The 11784-nt window shown below is 45.1% G+C and overlaps 1 protein-coding gene across 2 annotated transcripts in view; it reads right to left on the minus strand.

Moving 5' to 3' along the window:
• Positions 1–11784, minus strand: part of Cmc2 (C-X9-C motif containing 2) — a 32018-nt gene that overhangs the window by 6115 nt on the left and 14119 nt on the right. The gene's annotated exons all lie outside the window — the stretch shown is intronic.

The raw sequence follows: 11784 nt of genomic DNA on the forward strand, positions 1-11784 counted from the left end.
TGTGTAGATGTGAGTACGTTCCTGTGTGTGAGTACATGTTCTTATGTGTGTACATGTTCCTGTGTGTGAATGTACATGCATGTTCCTGTGTGAATGTACATGCATGTTCCTGTGTGGATGTGCATGCATGTTTCTGTGTGTGCACGCATGTTCCTGTGTGTGTGGATGTGTGTACATGTTCTGATGCATGTAGATGTTACTATTCCTGTTTGGATGTGCATGCATGTTTCTGTGTGTGCACGCATGTTCCTGTGTGTGTGGATGTGTGTACATGTTCTGATGCATGTAGATGTTACTATTCCTGTTTGGATGTGCATGCATGTTTCTGTGTGTGCACGCATGTTCCTGTGTGTGTGGATGTGTGTACATGTTCTGATGCATGTAGATGTTACTATTCCTGTTTGGATGTGCATGCATGTTTCTGTGTGTGTGTGTGTGTGTGTGTGTGTGCATGTTCCTGTGTGTGTAGATGTGTGTACGTGTTCCCATGCATGTAGATATGTTACTATTCCTGTTTGGATGTGCATGCATGTTCCTGTGTGTGCAGATGTGCATATATGCACCTGTGTGTGTAGATGTGTGTACATGTTCCTGTGTGGATGTGCATGCATGTTCCTAGATGTAGATGTGTGTAAATGTGAGTACGTGTTCAATGTATATAAATGTGTATATGCTCCTGTGTCAGTGTGCATGCATGTCAATGTGTGATGTGTATACATGTTCCTGTGTGTAGGAGCACGTGTTCCTGTGTGTGCCTGTGTGTGGAGGACAGAGGGTGACACCAGGTGTCTTCCTTGATCACTGTTCACCTCTTTGAGACAAGGTCTCTCAACTGAACCTGGAATTCTGCAGTCTGGCTAGACGAGCCAGCTGGCTGGCAGACCCTAGAGAGGCTATCCCTGAGCGTACAGGCCTGTGCCGCCATGCCCAGTTTTTACGTGGGTGCTAGGGATTCAGAATCAGGTCCTCATACTTGTACAGCAAAGATTTTACCAACTCAGCCATCCCCCATCTTACTTTAAAATCTAAGAAAACTAGTTTGTTTCCTTTCACCTCCACATCATCTGAGTGCAAAGGCCAGAACTAGACACTTGTGACACTGTGTGAAAATGTCAAACCCTAATGCCCTAGTGGAACTGGTACAAAAGTACATGTGGACTCCAATTCCCTGTAGACATTAGTGCTGGGTATGTGTTTCAGAGAATTAACCCAGTGAGCAATCAGAGCTTAGGTAAGGATCTGGGAGCCTTTTACATGGACAACAGCAGCACTGGAGGTCAACAGGGACCAAGGGCAATCCGAATCCTGCTCTCCCTGCACAGAATGAAGACAAAAAAGCCACTTCCATAAAATAGTACTGTAGTCCAGGACACCCTAGGTTCTAAGAGCTATGCAGGAGACGCACAGCCAGCCCTGATTAACAACAGGGGGTCACAAAACAGAACAGAAAGGCGTCAATGAGGGAAAGAGGTAAACCAGAGCTACACAGCAGGACACTGTCTCTAAATAAATAGAAAAATAGATCAAATGTAGAAGCATATATGAAAACGCAGCTGTATTCTATAATTTTTCATGAAGGAAAATTATAAAATGGCCCCCCCGGTGTCCCCTCCAAAAGGTGGAAAACAAATAGCCTGACGTGGTGGTATACACCTTTAACCACAGCACTTGGGAGGCAGAGGCAAGAGGATCTCTGTGAGATTGAATCCAGACTGATCTACACAAGCAAGTTCCAGGCCAACTGGGGCTACAAGGAGACTCTGTCTCAAAAAGACCAAAAAAGAAAAAAAAAAGTCATCTCTCACCTTCTTTCCAATTTTTTATGAAAAACATTTAGAGTAACAGCTTTAAGATTAAACTTTCACATTTTCAACTTTCATTTACAATCCTGTGACTACAGCGTACTACTCACATGAACAGGACCTCTCAGGGGTCAATGTACAAGAACAGGAGTGTCCTGAGAAGACCAGGAGAGCCAGTGGGATGGAGAGAGTGTTGCACGTGGACGATGTACACGGCGACTGTGCTGAGGTACCTAGCCTAGGAACGAGGCTAGAAAGGTTGTGGAAGGCCAATCAAATTGAAGACCTAAACCTGGACTCAACATGGTAAGCGGACGGTGAAGAACACTAATGTGAAATGGGCCCTGCAGGCTCATGTATCTGAACACTTGGTCCTCAGCTGGTAAAAGTCTGAGGAGGTTATGGAACCTTTGGGGCAGAGGGCACGGCCAGCAGAGGTGGGTCACTGAGGAGAGGTCTTTGAGGGACATAGCCTAGCCACGCTCTCCTCCCTGACCTGTGGCAATATGAACAAGCCATGCTGCACGCTCCCAACGGCCTGCCCAGCACAGCAGACTGCCACCAGAAAGTCCTCCCTTCCACTGTTTCTGTCAGGTACCTTGTCACAGACATGAGAAAGGAAAAAGCAAGAACAAAAGGGCTTAGAAGAAATAACACTCAAAAAGAGCAGCAGCAGTGAGGGGCTGTGCGACACATGGGGGACAGGAGCTACCTAGAGACCGATTTCAACAGCAAGATATTCGGCTTTTACTCTGTAGGTAAAAGGAGGCATTTAAGGGGAGCCAGGATTAAACTCACTTCTCGAAGAATACTCTAGATGTAGTGTGGAACATGGATTAAGACAGAAAAGATGACAACCAGGAGGCCAGATACAGGTCACATGCAGGTGGCTCCAATCAGGCACCTTCACAGGGTCCATGTCGGTGGGATAGCATGGGGAACAGGAGCAGTGACTCCAGAGGTATTAGTACAGGAAACAGGCGGCACCTCGTGACTGTCCACACAAGGAGTGGGGCAGATGGAACTGAAAATACTGCTGGTGTCTGGCTTTAGCACACAGATGTGACTAAGAAAGAGGAGGAGTTTAACAAGAGACTGGATGCTGTCTGTTTGTGGAACAGTTAAGTCCACTCTCAAGCTGGGATAAACAGAACTAGAACTAGAATTCACACACACAAAAAATCTGAGCTAGAAATTTCAGAGTTACTGAAATCATAGGAGCGAAAGAATTTTTCAGGAGGTGTAGCCCAAGAAATAGGCTGCGGGTGGAAGGGAGACCGCCAAGGAGACCAAAGAGAGACCCAAGACTAAGAACAACCAGGGACAAGCAGTTTGGAAGCCTGAAGGGAGCCAGAGGAAGTATAGGAGAAGGGAACAGAGAGGCTGAATAGACGCAGCAAGTCCAAGCACGCAGCCGCCAAGGGCCTCGGCTGTTCAGCGCCCTCAGGCGGGTGGAAAACAAACTGCAGGAGAAGGGAGAAAGGGCGTGCTCCTTCCACACACCCTTCCCATTCGCTCTGAAGCCTGGGGGCGGGGGTGTTAGGTGCTTGTATTCTCAGGATGGGGAAGATGTGAGCTTTATAACATGCTATTAGGAAACAAAAAAAGAAAAACCCGAAGACAACAAAATGTTGGATAGAGCCAATTATTAATGACTTTCTAGGTGGTGAGAGAAAAAGAAGCTTCTGTCTGCTCTTTCTTCAGCTTTTCACTGTCTACAATGACATGCATGACATAAATACTGCTTTATAAATCAGAAAAAAAATGGCATTTAGGACTTCATAGTGACTTTGAGGAAAACAGCGGCTTTAAATTCTGTATTTATCTGTAGGTGATTTGGGTCTTCCTGACAAATGTAGGCAGAACAGGCCAGCAGATCAGAAGCAGCCTGCAGATCCTGATGGCTATGGAATGGCACTGGGCTGCAAAGACCACAGGAAAACCATAAAACACAGAAAGAATGACGAAAGCACAGCAAGTTGGGGCTTTGCAGAGATAAAACAGTCCTGTTTTAGAGGACTGGAGAGCACTGCGGAACCCCAGGCACAGAAAAGGATGTTCAGAATGAGTCCCATAGCAGATTAATATAGTCACACAAGTCCGGGCTAGAAGCCACATGGACACAGCAGTCATCCTATGGCTTAGACCACTGAGATCCGACATGAGAAGTCTCAGGTATCCTTGGAGAAGGAGGAAAAGGCAGGGTTGGAGCTTTAGCAGAAAGTCACCCTATAAAAGTACATGGGAAGGCATTCCCACTGACATCAAATGCAAAACCAGAGAGAACTGAACTCTACTGGGAGGCTGGTGTCCTTGTCCTGGTCAGGCAGGGCGCACAGGGGCATTTCAGGCCCAAGTGATGATGTTGCTTGATTAGTGAGATCAGGAAGAAAGTTGTCTCTTAACTGCCAGCAATGTGCTTCTGTGCTCAACTCTGGACACAGAATACATGCAAGGCATTTCAGAACCACTGGTCATCTGCGGCCAAAGCTGCACTCTGCCAACGGCAGCTCCAGCCATGGCCTTTAGCCTATGTTCAAATTACTTGACTTAGTTCATTTTTCCCTTCAGTGTAACTGGATGGCTTGGGTTTTGAAAAGCTGGATCATTGAGTTCTGTTTGTGGCACGTTTTTGTTTTCTTCCCATCCTTGCTCACCTTTTTTATGTACATATGTATATATGTACATATATATGGACCAATGAGGAGGCTCACAATGCAAAGAAAAGACAGAATCAAAAGACGTCATCCTCAGGGCTGCAGAGACAGCTTAGCAGTTAAGAGCACGGGCTGTTCTTGCAGAAGACCCGGGTTTGAATCCCAGCACCCACATGGCAGCTAACAACTGTCCGTAACTCCAGTCCCACAGCTTCTTCTGTCCTCCGTGGGCATTGCACGACACGGGTGCACTTACCTACATGCAGGCAATACACGCATACAAGTAAAATAAAAATAAAATATTTTTAAAAGACATCATCCCCTACCTGCTGGAGTATGCCCAGAAAGCAGTAACTCCCCTTAGTTTTAGGGTCTCCTTGCTCCTTTGTATGTAGAGGAGATCCAAATAGGTTTGCTCATCTCTTCTCTTTCTTGACACAAATGCCAGAACACTACAGACAATGCTTTCTACTTCCAATCGTTTTTAAAGATTTTATTTATTTTTATGTATATGAGTGTTTGCTTGTATGTATATAAGTGCACCCATGTCATGCAATGCTGGCACAGGCCAGAAGAGGAGGTCAGATCCCCTGACCTGGAGTTACAGATGGTTGTTAGCAGCCACATGGGTGCTGAGAACCAAACCCAGGTCCTCTGCAAGAGCTGAGCCATCTCTCCAGCCCCTTCTTTTCCCCTTCCAAATATATCCTGGAAATCATTTCACGGTAGCTCACAGAAGCTTCTGGTTTTGTTTCTTTTGCTTTGTTTTTGTTAGTACTATGGCTGGAAACTCGGGGCCTCGTGCATGCTAGGCAAGTGCTCTACCCAGCTCTACCCCAGCTTCCTTGTTTTTAATTGCTGTGCACACTGAAAAGAGTCCCAGCACCAAAAGTTGAAACAACTTCAACTAAATATCATATTGCATTATAACCCTAATACACAGGAGCCCATGCTGATATAAGCAAACAACTGAATTTACTAATTTAATGTCAATGAAACATAAGAAAAGAAAAAACACCAACTATGTGAATACTGTGCCATCAAGGATCCCTCTGTCCTCCTTCCGTAAATTACTCATGCTTAAATGTGTACCGACTATGCAGTGACTTTCTCCCAAAGAATTACAGAAAGGAGGAAAAGAGTAACTTTAACCTCGAGAAATCTGACAATCTTTACTTCTGTAAGTTCCCCATGTCAGTATCAAGAGAGAAATGATGTGGACAGATGTAGCCTCCAAGCAATGACAATGGCATTTCCCCTGTGCACCTTCTGCAATGAGCAGTCAGAGACAAACGCAGAAAACTCAAACGAGGGGCATGCCACTAAATATGCGACAAGCCTCAACCCCGCAAGGTCATGAAAAGGAAGCAGCAGCGAGGAGGAGCCCCCAAGCCCTGACAACTGTGCCTGTACCCTGACCGGAGCCTGTAACGGAGAAGGGCAAACACCTGACCGGAGTAAAGCACATGCTTCAGATGAGGACAAATGGACCAATACTGGTTCACTGACTGCAACGAAGGCACCTTACAAACTCACAGGGAGGGACAGCAGGCAAGGAACATGAGAACTCTACTTCAGCCACTTTGTAGAGCTCAAACTCTTCTTAGAAACTGTTTAAAATTTTGCTGTGTTGCCAGGCGTGGTGGCGCCAGCCTTTATAAGGTTTACACAGTGAGTTCCAGGCCAGCTGGGGCTACAAGAGACCCTGTCTCATTCCACTGTGCGGAGGTACAGAGACAGTAAATACTCCACACTAGAAAAGGCGTTCCTATTATTTGGCCTCACAATGTTTCAACTGATGAGTCTGTGAGTACGAATCTTCCAACTGCTGGAATTCTAGTAAGATAAGCCCAAAGTTGGGCAACCAGCTAGAAAGTAAATACACTGCAGCTGAGCTAGGTCCTGCCAACGTGCCATCTGCAAGGACACCAATTTGCAGACCCATGAGGACAAGGTCCTTCTTCCACAGCTTTACCAACAGAATATACTATTATATTGTTTAATTTTCCCTTTCTGGTGATAAGGAATGTATCAAATTATTCACTTTGTATTTCTCTAAGGATGGGAGCTAAACATCTGAAATTCTGACAGCCCGTCTTTCCTGTCGATTATTCATGCTTTTACTCATTTTTCAGTTTTGACATTTCTCACCTCAATTTTTGTTATTGTTGCATTTGTTTTCTGTGACAAGACCTCACTATGTAGACCAGGTTGGTCTGGAACTGAGAGAGCCACCTGTCTCTGCCTCCCAAGAGCTGGGAATTAAAGGTGTGGCCATGGAAGACTAAACGGGAAAGAACTCACCTTCCTGCAACTAAAAATCTGGACAAAATACATGAAGACACTCTTCAGACATTGCAGGTAATGCGGGCCTGCAAATCTATGAAGGTGAACCCTCTGTTTACTGAGCTTTCCAGGAAATCACAGCAGGGAAAGACAAGTGGGACCTCAGTGAGTTGAGGAGTCAGATATAACACTCAAGGAGGCTATTTTGTTGGCTAGATACACAGCAAAACAAACTCAGTTACTACATGAGCTTGTCACACCTGTTGGCTAAAACCTCACAGGGCCACAATAATCACAAAGAACTACAGAAGCCTTGGGCTCAGAGTCCATGGAGTTCCTACAAACTAAAGCAGAGATCTCCCTGAACACTCTGCTGGCAGAGAACCTGGAATCAGGCTTAGTAGCAGAACTAAACAAACCCAGGATGAAAGCTACTCAGAGATGCCTGAAAAGTACTGAATACCGTACATAACGGGCTATTATCTCCATAAGTCAATGAACTACCTACCAATACAAAGGCTAAAAAGCACAATGGTGGGCTGGAGAGATGGCTCCGTGGTTAAGAGCACTGGCTGCTCATGCAGAGGACCCGGGTTTGATTCCCAGCACCCACATGGCGGCTAACAACAGTCCTTAACTCCAGTTCCAGGGAATTTCATGCCCTCTTCTGACCTCCGCAGGCACCGTACAACACAGGTACACACACACATAAAACATTAAAAAGCACAACAGTGTTCAGCATCAAATAAAAAACTGGTGAACTGAGGCTGGAGAGTTGGCTCAGCAGATAAAAGCAAAAACCAACTTTTTAAAAAGACACGGTTGAGCTGGGTGTGACGGTATGTGCCTTTAATCCCAGCACTCAGGAGAATGAGACAGGCAAATCCCTGGGAGTTGGAAGCTAGCCTGGTCTGCTTAGGAGAGTTCCAGCCAGCAGGCTACATAGTGAGACTGCCATAAAAAAAGGCACGGCTGAAGTATGCATGCAGGGTAGCATTCAAGGCTGTGTGTACTGGTATTAAGAACAGACATATAGGGCCAAGGAGATGCTCAGTGGTGAAGAGTGCTGGCTGCTCTTGCAGAGGACCCGGGTTCAGTCCCAGCAACCACATGGTGGCTGATACAGTCCATAACTCCAGTTCCAAGGGGATCTGACACTCTCTGCTGGCCTCTGCAAGCACTGCATGCATGCATGGGTGCACTTACATACATGCAGGAAAACACATTTTTTAAAAAATAGACATATAGGGCGTGGGAAATGGCTCAGCAGTTTGTACTTGCCACACAAACCTGACCTGAGTTTGGTCCCCAGGTCCCAAGGAAACAGCTGGATCTGTAACCCATTCCTAAGGAAGATGAGAGGTGGAGGCAGAACCAGCCAGAGGTTCACTTACCCAGCAGTGGCAGAAACAGATCCTGCCTTCAAATGAGGTGGAAGGAAAGAGCCAACTCCTCCAACTTGCCATCTGACCTCCACACACTCATCACTGGGGAGGGAAGGAGGGGGGGAGGGAGGGAGGGAGGGAGAGAGAAATAAACGTAATGTTTGAAAAAGTTGGGTGGGGGATGAGTTGTTTTCTCATATAAAAGTCTCCTAGAGCAGGATGGCCTCGAACTTCTTACGTGCTGAGAGTGACTTTGAACTTCTGATCCTCCTGCACCCACCTCCCAAATGCTGGACTGCAGGCATACACTAACAATGCCTGTTTCTGCAGTACTGGGATTTGAAACCAGGACTTTGTGCATACTACACAAGCACTCTACCAACTGAGCCACATCCTCAGCCACTTAAAAAAGTGTGTGTGTGTGTGTGTGAGAGAGAGAGAGAGAGAGAGAGAGAGAGAGAGAGAGAAACAGGTACACAAATCAGTGGGACAGACCACAGAGCCCAGAAATAGATCCACTCACATATAGGTCAACTGAGTTTTGACAAAGTAAGATAAACTGGGGGAAAAGAACAATCAATCCAACAAAGGGGGTTGAGACAACTAGGTATCTATCAGCAAGGAAATGAACCTCAATATCGGACCTCACACCATAACGAAAATTAACTTGAACTGAATCAGAGACCCAAATATAAAAGCGAAACCCTATCACTCTAGTTAAAAGCACATGAGAAAATCTTTGTGACCCCAGGGAATATACAAAGACCCTTAGAACATAAAAAGTACAAACCATTAAAGAAAACAGATAAACGTGACTTTACCAAATTTGTAATGTCTCTTTGAAATACACCTTGAAGAAAATGAAAAGGACCAGAGCCCACTGGCTGCTCCCTGCCAGCTGCTGCACGCATCCTAGAGCTTGGTCTGGGATGCAAGGAGACTTCACCAAGTGACCTCCCTGGGCAAGGACTGGCATCTGACCTGCCTCAAGTGTGGGAAATGTGGAAAGATGCTGAACTCCAGGGCCAAACTGGGCATGAGGCAAGCCCTACTGCAACCATCCCTGCTACTTAGCCATGTTTGGGCCAAAAGGCTTTGAGCGGGGTAGAGCTGAGAGCCACACTTTCCAGTTGACCTAGGTTGTGAAACCCCTCCCTACCCGCCTAGGCACATGTCAGGCCTTACCCCCCAGACACCACGGGCTCCCAGTAGTCCTCCATGTCCTTAACAAACCTGAACCACTGGGGGAAAAAATGAAAAAGATGCCCCAGACTGAAAGGAATTTGTGCTGGCAACCGTGGATGTCAACTTGGCACATGTAAAAGGGAACTTCAACTGCAGGGTTCCCTCCATCAAACTGACCTACGGGAATGTCTATGGGGCATTTTCTTAATTGCTAATTGATGAAGGAGGCCCAGGCTGCATAAAAAGACAGGGAGCAAACCAAAAGCAGCATTCCTCCATGATCCCTGCCTCCAGGTTCCTGCTTTGAGTTCCTGACTTCCCTCAGTGATGGACTGTGACCTGCATGTTTAAGACAAAATAAACCCTTTCATCCCCTAAATTGCTCTTGGTCAGAATACTTTACCACAGGAACAGAAAGCAATCTAGAACAAAAATATTCACAATATATTTATCAGACATGACAAATTATAAAAAGAATTCGTAAAGATTGATCATAACACAGACAACATGACTTTTTTTTAAAAAAAAAATTGTTTTTATTTTATGTGTATGCATTGTATTGCCTGCATGTAGGTAAGTGCACCCATGTCAGGCAATGCCCGCAGAGGTCAGAAGAGGCTGTCGGATCCCCAGGGACTAGAGTTACAAACAGTTGTTAGCTGCTATGCGGGTGCTGGGATCTGAACCCAGGTCTTCTGCAAGAACAACCAATGTCCTTAACCACTGAGCCATCTCTCCAGCCCGACAACCTGACTTTTAAAAATAAAGATTTGATATGATTGGCCAAAAAGCACATGAAAATATCTCAAAATAATAGCCATCAGAGAAATGCGATGTAAACCCAAATGGAGACAAAACTATATCCTCACAGACACGCCGATGCTGGGATTAACACCAAGTGCTAGTGAGGAACAGAGTACACATCTAGTCACTCCATCCTAGGTGTTCATCCAAGGTAAATAAGGATGTCCACACAAAGCTCGTAAGCAGATGTTCAGACAACCTACATGGCCTCCAGTATGGAAGTGAACTGTGGTTTACTCACACAATGGAGTACTATGTATGAACCAGTGGCATATCTAACAAGTGCTACCTCCAAACTATGGAGCAGTACACAGGTAAGAAAGGCAGAGTACCTTTTTAACAGACTCTACAACAGCAAAACCAATCTACATAGACAAAAAAATAATCCAGAAGTTTCCTGGGCCAGAGTGAGGGACACTGGAAACACAACAGGGACACAGAGAGGACGTTCTCTACGTCACCTGTCATGAAGGGGCACGGGTGTTTACGTTGGTCAAAACTCATTAAATCTCATACTTACAATGATGCATCTTATTGTATGTAAATTATATGTCAATGAAGTGAATTTTTTCTAAAGTTCATCTTTAGTTCTAGTAATCTGAAATATTACCTTACTGTATGAAATCTTTTGGAAAGGAAAAAACAAAACTAAATACTTGAACTGGTTCAAATTTAAAACTGTTTAGGATCAAACATCAATACAAAAATAGCATGTATGCCAAGCGTGGTGGTACATGCCTTTAATCCCAGCACTTGCAAAACAGAGGCAGGTGGATCTCTGTGAGTTTGAGGCCAGCCTGGTCTACCTAGTGAGTTCCAGGCCAGCTGGGGCTATAGGAGACTCAAAAAAGTGAAAAAAAAAGAAAAAAGCATGTAACAAAAAATAATTGTTTTTTAATTACATTATTTAGTTTGTGTGTGCATAGAGGTCAGAGGACAACTTAGGGGAGGTCAGCTCTTTCCTTCCACCATGAGGGTTCCAAGGATCAAACTCAGGTCTTCAAGCTTGGCACCAAGAACTTTTATCTGCTGAACCATCTCACTGGCCCAACAAAGATATTCAAAAGCCAAGTACTGAAAATGTCTGACCCTTAATTTTACTAACCTAGAGTGCAAGTATGAAAAGGTGATATCCTTGTGTCTAGCATTATAAAAACACAACACATTTCCACAGCAAGATCCTCAAGACAAGGTGAACTGTACCCGAGCTCTTTCTCTCCCCGTCCCTCTCTGAGCACAGTCTCTCTCCTTTTGCCTTTGCCTCTAACTTTCTATACAAAGCACTGAAATATCCTGTATTAAATCAACACAAACAGTTCCTTTAAAAAATAAATAAATAATGAAGGAACTGGAGAGATGGCTCAGCAGTTAAGAGTACTGGCTGCTCTTGCAGAGGAACCAGGTTCAGTTTCCAGCACCCATGATGGTCAGCGACCATCCAGAACTCCAGTTCTGGTGACATGCCTTTAATTCCAGCACTCAGGAGGCAGAGACAGGCAGATTTCTGTGAGTTCAAGGCTGGCCTGGTCTACATAGAAAGTTCCAGGCCAGCTGGGCTACTGGGAGACCCTGTTTCAAAAAGACCAAAAGAATTACTTATTTCCTTTTGGTCTTTAAATTTTCTTCATCTAAGTGATTCTCTGGTTGTTTTTTTTTTTTTTTTTT

Source organism: Nannospalax galili, unplaced genomic scaffold (genome assembly GCF_000622305.1).
Source record: "Nannospalax galili isolate Female #2095 unplaced genomic scaffold, S.galili_v1.0 scaffold1744, whole genome shotgun sequence".
NCBI lineage: Eukaryota > Metazoa > Chordata > Mammalia > Rodentia > Spalacidae > Nannospalax > Nannospalax galili.